We start from the raw sequence: 7,136 nt of genomic DNA, 5'->3' as shown, positions 1-7,136 counted from the left end.
AACATTTGGAACATTTACGTGCTGTTTTATTGCTCTACGTGATGCACGTTTGTTTGGTAACCTTGGAAAGTGCACCTTTTGCACCGACCGAGTATCTTTTCTTGGCTATGTTGTTACTCCACAGGGAATTGAAGTTGATAAAGCCAAGATTGAAGCTATTGAGAGTTGGCCGCAGCCCAAAACGGTCACACAAGTGAGGAGTTTCCTTGGCCTCGCTGGTTTCTATAGGCGTTTTGTGAGAGATTTCAGCACCATTGCTGCACCTCTCAACGAGCTTACAAAGAAGGATGTGCCTTTTGTTTGGGGTACCGCACAGGAAGAAGCCTTCACGGTATTGAAAGATAAGTTGACACATGCTCCTTTACTCCAACTTCCTGATTTTAATAAGACTTTTGAGCTTGAATGTGATGCTAGTGGAATTGGATTAGGAGGTGTGTTATTACAAGATGGCAAACCTGTTGCATACTTTTCTGAAAAATTGAGTGGGCCTAGTCTGAATTATTCTACTTATGATAAAGAATTATATGCTCTTGTTCGGACTTTAGAAACATGGCAACATTATTTATGGCCCAAAGAATTTGTTATACATTCTGATCATGAATCTTTGAAACATATTAAAAGTCAAGCTAAACTGAATCGTAGACATGCTAAATGGGTTGAATTCATTGAGACTTTCCCTTATGTCATTAAACACAAGAAGGGTAAAGAAAATGTTATTGCTGATGCATTGTCTCGTCGCTATACTATGCTTTCACAACTTGACTTCAAAATATTTGGTTTGGAGACCATCAAAGATCAATATGTGCATGATGCTGATTTTAAAGATGTAATGCAGAATTGTAAAGAAGGAAGAACGTGGAACAAGTTCGTCGTTAATGATGGATTTGTGTTCCGTGCTAACAAGCTATGCATTCCAGCTAGCTCCGTTCGTCTTTTGTTGTTGCAGGAGGCGCATGGAGGAGGATAATGGGACACTTTGGCGTGAAGAAGACGGAGGACGTACTTGCTACACATTTCTTTTGGCCAAAGATGAGACGGGATGTTGAGCGTTTTGTTGCTCGCTGCACTACATGTCAAAAAGCTAAGTCACGACTCAATCCTCATGGTTTATATATGCCTTTGCCTGTACCTAGTGTTCCTTGGGAGGATATATCTATGGACTTTGTTTTAGGTTTACCTCGAACAAAGAAGGGGAGGGATAGCATATTTGTTGTTGTGGATAGGTTCTCGAAAATGGCACACTTTATACCATGTCATAAAAGCGATGATGCTGTTAATGTTGCTGATTTGTTCTTTCGTGAAATTATTCGCTTGCATGGTGTGCCAAATACTATTGTTTCAGATCGTGATACTAAATTTCTTAGCCACTTTTGGAGATGTTTATGGGCTAAGTTGGGGACTAAACTGCTTTTTAGTACTACTTGTCACCCCCAAACTGATGGACAAACTGAAGTAGTCAATAGAACATTGTCTACTATGCTTAGGGCTGTTTTGAAGAATAATAAGAAAATGTGGGAAGAATGCTTGCCTCATATTGAATTTGCTTATAATCGTTCATTGCATTCTACTACTAAGATGTGCCCTTTTGAAATTGTGTATGGTTTCCTACCTCGTGCACTGCTACCTCTTGAGCACTTGCGTTGGTTTTCTCTTGAAGAGGAAAGGTGATGCAGCAAAGTAGCGTAAGTATTTCCCTCAGTTTTTGAGAACCAAGGTATCAATCCAGTAGGAGGCCACGCGAGTCCCTCGCACCTACACAAACAAATAAATCCTCGCAACCAACGCGATAAGGGGTTGTCAATCCCTACACGGTCACTTACGAGAGTGAGATCTGATAGATATGATAAGATAATATTTTTGGTATTTTTTATGATAAAGATGCAAAGTAAAATAAAAGGCAATAAAAATAACTAAGTGTTGGAAGATTAATATGATGGAAGATAGACCCGGGGGCCATAGGTTTCACTAGTGGCTTCTCTCAAGAGCATAAGTATTCACGGTGGTAAACAAATTACTGTTGAGCAATTGACAGAATTGAGCATAGTTATGAGAATATCTAGGTATGATCATGTATATAGGCATCACGTCCGAGACAAGTAGACCGACTCCTGCCTGCATCTACTACATTACTCCACACATCGACTGCTATCCAGCATGCATTTAGAGTATTAAGTTCAAGAGAACAGAGTAATGCTTTAAGCAAGATGACATGATGTAGAGGGATAAACTCATGCAATATGATATAAACCCCATCTTGCTATCCTCGATGGCAACAATACAATACGTGCCTTGCTGCCCCTACTGTCACTGGGAAAGGACACCGCAAGATTGAACCCAAAGCTAAGCACTTCTCCCATTGTAAGAAAGATCAATCTAGTAGATCAAACCAAACTGATAATTCGAGGAGACTTGCAAAGATAACCAATTATACATAAAAGAATTCAGAGAAGATTCCAATATTGTTCATAGATAAACTTGATCATAAACCCACAATTCATCGGTCTCAACAAACACACCGCAAAAGAAGATTACATCGAATAGATCTCCACAAGAGAGGGGGAGAACTTTGTATTGAGATCCAAAAAGAGAGAAGAAGCCATCTAGCTAATAACTATGGACCCGAAGGTCTGAGGTAAACTACTCACACTTCATCGGAGGGCTATGGTGTTGATGTAGAAGCCCTCCGTGATCGATGCCCCCTCCGGGGAGCTCCGAAAAAGGCCCCAAGATGGGATCTCGTGGATACAGAAAAGTTACGGCGGTGGAATTAGGGTTTTGGCTCCGTATCTGGTAGTTTGGGGGTACGTAGGTATATATAGGAGGAAGGAGTACGTCGGTGGAGCAACAGGGGGCCCACGAGGGTGGGGGCGCCCAGTGGGGGTAGGCGCGCCCCCTACCTCGTGGCCTCCTGGTTGATGTCTTGACGTAGGGTCCAAGTCCTCTGGATCACGTTCGTTCCGAAAATCACGTTCCCGAAGGTTTCATTCCGTTTGGACTCCATTTGATATTCTTTTTCTGCGAAACTCTGAAATAGGCAAAAAAACAGCAATTCTGGGCTGGGCCTCCGGTTAATAGGTTAGTCCCAAAAATAATATAAAAGTGTATAATAAAGCCCAATAATGTCCAAAACATAATATAATATAGCATGGAACAATAAAAAATTATAGATACGTTGGAGACGTATCAAGCATCCCCAAGCTTAATTCCTGCTCGTCCTCGAGTAGGTAAATGATAAAAACAGAATTTTTGATGTGGAATGCTACTGGCATAATTTCAATGTAATTCTTCTTAATTGTGGTATGAATATTCAGATCCGAAAGATTCAAGATAAAAGTTCAATATTGACATAAAATAATAATACTTCAAGCATACTAACTAAGAAATTATGTCTCTCAAAATAACATGGCCAAAGAAAGTTCATCCCTACAAAATCATATAGTTTAGTCATGCTCCATTTTCGTCACACAAGAATGCTCTCATCATGCACAACCCCGATGACAAGCCAAGCAATTGTTTCATACTTTAGTAATCTCAAACTTTTTCAACCTTCACGCAATACATGAGCGTGAGCCATGGATATAGCACTATGGGTGGAATAGAATATAATGATGGGGGTTATGTGGAGAAGACAAAAAGGAGAAAGTCTCACATCAACGAGGCTAATCAATGAGCTATGGAGATGCCCATCAATTGATGTTAATGCAAGGAGTAGGGATTGCCATGCAACGGATGCACTAGAGCTATAAATATATGAAAGCTCAACAAAAGAAACTAAGTGGGTGTGCATCCAACTTGCTTGCTCACGAAGACCTAGGGCATTTGAGGAAGCCCATTGTTGGAATATACAAGCCAAGTTCTATAATGAAAAGTTCCCACTAGTATATGAAAGTGACAAAACAAAAGACTCTCTATCATGAAGATTATGGTGCTACTTTGAAGCACAAGTGTGGTAAAAAGGATAGTAACATTGTCCCTTCTCTCTTTTTCTCTCATTTTTTTGGGCCTTCTCTTTTTTTATGGCCTTTCTCTTTTTTTCCTCACTTGGGACAATGCTCTAGAAAATGATGATCATCACACTTCTATTTATTTACAACTCAATGATTACAACTCGATACTAGAACAAAGTATGACTCTATATGAATGCCTCCGGCGGTGTACCGGGATATGCAATGAACCAAGAGTGACATGTATGAAAGATTATGAATGGTGGCTTTGCCACAAATACTATGTCAACTACATGATCATGCAAAGCAATATGACAATGATGAACGTGTCATGATAAACGGAACGGTGGAAAGTTGCATGGCAATATATCTCGGAATGGCTATGGGAATGCCATAATAGGTAGGTATGGTGGCTGTTTGAGGAAGATATAAGGAGGTTTATGTGTGAAAGAGCGTATCATATCACGGGGTTTGGATGCACCGGCGAAGTTTGCACCAACTCTCAATGTGAGAAAGGGCAATGCACGGTACCGAAGAGGCTAGCAATGATGGAAGGGTGAGAGTGCGTATAATCCATGGAGTCAACATTAGTCATAAAGAACTCACATACTTATTGCAAAAATCTACAAGTCATCAAAAACCAAGCACTACGCGCATGCTCCTAGGGGGATAGATTGGTAGGAAAAGACCATCGCTCGTCCCCGACCGCCACTCATAAGGAGGACAATCAAAGAACACCTCATGTTTCAAATTTGTTACATAACGTTTACCATACGTGCATGCTACGGGACTTGCAAACTTCAACACAAGTATTTTTCAAATTCACAACTACTCAACTAGCACAACTTTGATATCACTACCTCCATGTCTCAAAACAATCATCAAGCATCAAACTTCTCTTAGTATTCAACACACTCATAAGAAAGTTTTTACTAGTCTTGAATACCTAGCATATTAGGATTATTTAAGTAAATTACCATGCTATTTAAGACTCTCAAAATAATCTAAGTGAAGCATGAGAGAATAATAGTTTCTATAAAACAAAACCACCACCGTGCTCTAAAAGATATAAGTGAAGTACTAGAGCAAAAACTATATAACTCAAAAGATATAAGTGAAGCACATAGAGTATTCTAATAATTTCCGAATCATGTGTGTCTCTCTCAAAAGGTGTGTACAGCAAGGATGATTGTGGTAAACTAAAAAGAAAAGACTCAAATCATACAAGATGCTCCAAGCAAAACACATATCATGTGGTGAATAAAAATATAGCTCCAAGTAAAGTTACCGATGGAAGTAGACGAAAGAGGGGATGCCTTCCGGGGCATCCCCAAGCTTTGGCTTTTAGGTGTCCTTAGATTATCTTGGGGTGCCATGGGCATCCCCAAGCTTAGGCTCTTGCCACTCCTTGTTCCATAATCCATCAAATCTTTCACCCAAAACTTGAAAACTTCACAACACAAAACTTAAAGTAGAAAATCTCGTGAGCTCCGTTAGCGAAAGAAAACAAAACACCACTTCAAGGTACTGTAATGAACTCATTATTTATTTATATTGGTGTTAAACCTACTGTATTCCAACTTCTCTATGGTTTATAAACTATTTTACTAGCCATAGATTCATCAAAATAAGCAAACAACACACGAAAAACAGAATCTGTCAAAAACAGAACAGTCTGTAGTAATCTGTAACTAACGCAAGATATGGAACCCCAAAAATTCTAAAATAAATTTCTGGACGTGAGGAATTTATCTATTAATCATCTTCAAAAATAATTAACTAAATATCACTTTCCAAATAAAAATGGCATGCAATTCTCGTGAGCGCTAAAGTTTCTGTTTTTTTACAGCAAGATTAAAAAGACTTTCCCCAAGTCTTCCCAACGGTTCTACTTGGCACAAACACTAATTAAACACAAAAACACAACCAAAAGCAGATAGATAAATTATTTATTACTAAACAGGAGCAAAAAGCAAGGAATAAAAATAAAATTGGGTTGCCTCCCAACAAGCGCTATCGTTTAACGCCCCTAGCTAGGCATAAAAGCAAGGATAGATCTAGGTATTGCCATCTTTGGTAGGCAATCCATAAGTGGCTCTCATAATAGATTCATAAGGTAATTTAATTTTCTATTCTAGGAAAGTGTTCCATGCCTTTCCTTAACGGAAATTGGAATCTAATATTTCCTTCCTTCATATCAATAATTGCACCAATCGTTCTAAGGAAAGGTCTACCAAGAATAATAGGACATGAAGGATTGCAATCTATGTCAAGAACAATAAAATCTACGGGCACATAATTCCTATTTGCAACAATAAGAACATCATTAATTCTTCCCATAGGTTTCTTAATAGTGGAATCCGCAAGGTGCAAGTTTAAAGAGCAATCATCAAAATCACGAAACCTAGAAAATCACACAAAGTCTTTGGAATCGTGGAAACACTAGCACCCAAATCACACAAAGCATAGCATTCATGATCTTTAATTTTAATTTTAATAGTAGGTTCCCACTCATCATAAAGTTTTCTAGGGATAGAAACTTCCAACTCAAGTTTTTCTTCATAAGATTGCATCAAAGCATCAACGATATGTTTAGTGAAAGCTTTATTTTGACTATAAGCATGAGGAGAATTTAGCACGGATTGCAACAAGGAAATACAATCTATCAAAGAAATTATCATAATTAAATTCCTTGAAATCCAAAATAGTGGGTTCATTAATATTTAAAGTTTTGACTTCTTCAATCCCACTTTTAACAATTTTAGCATCAAGATCTAAAGACTCCGAATTTTGAACGCCTCTAGGTAAAGGTGGATCATATTCAGTCCCATCATTATCAAGATTCATATTGCAAAACAAAGATTTAATAGGGGACACATCAATAACTTTTAGATCTTCATCTTTATTATCATGGAAACTAGAAGAACACGCTTTTATAAAGCAATCTTTCTTAGCACGCATCCTAGCGGTTCTTTCTTTGCACTCATCAATGGAAATTCTCATGGCTTTGAGAGACTCATTGATATCATGCTTAGGTGGAATAGATCTAAGTTTCAAAGAATCAACATCAAGAGAAATTCTATCAACGTTCCTAGCCAACTCATCAATCTTAAGCAATTTTTCTTCAATCAAAGCATTGAAGTAATAAATTCTTTAATATTAGATTCAAAATCAGAGGGCATCTTATTAAAA

Source organism: Triticum urartu, chromosome 2 (genome assembly GCF_003073215.2).
Source record: "Triticum urartu cultivar G1812 chromosome 2, Tu2.1, whole genome shotgun sequence".
NCBI classification, from domain to species: Eukaryota; Viridiplantae; Streptophyta; class Magnoliopsida; order Poales; family Poaceae; genus Triticum; species Triticum urartu.
Note: the sequence above shows the minus strand (reverse complement) of the source record.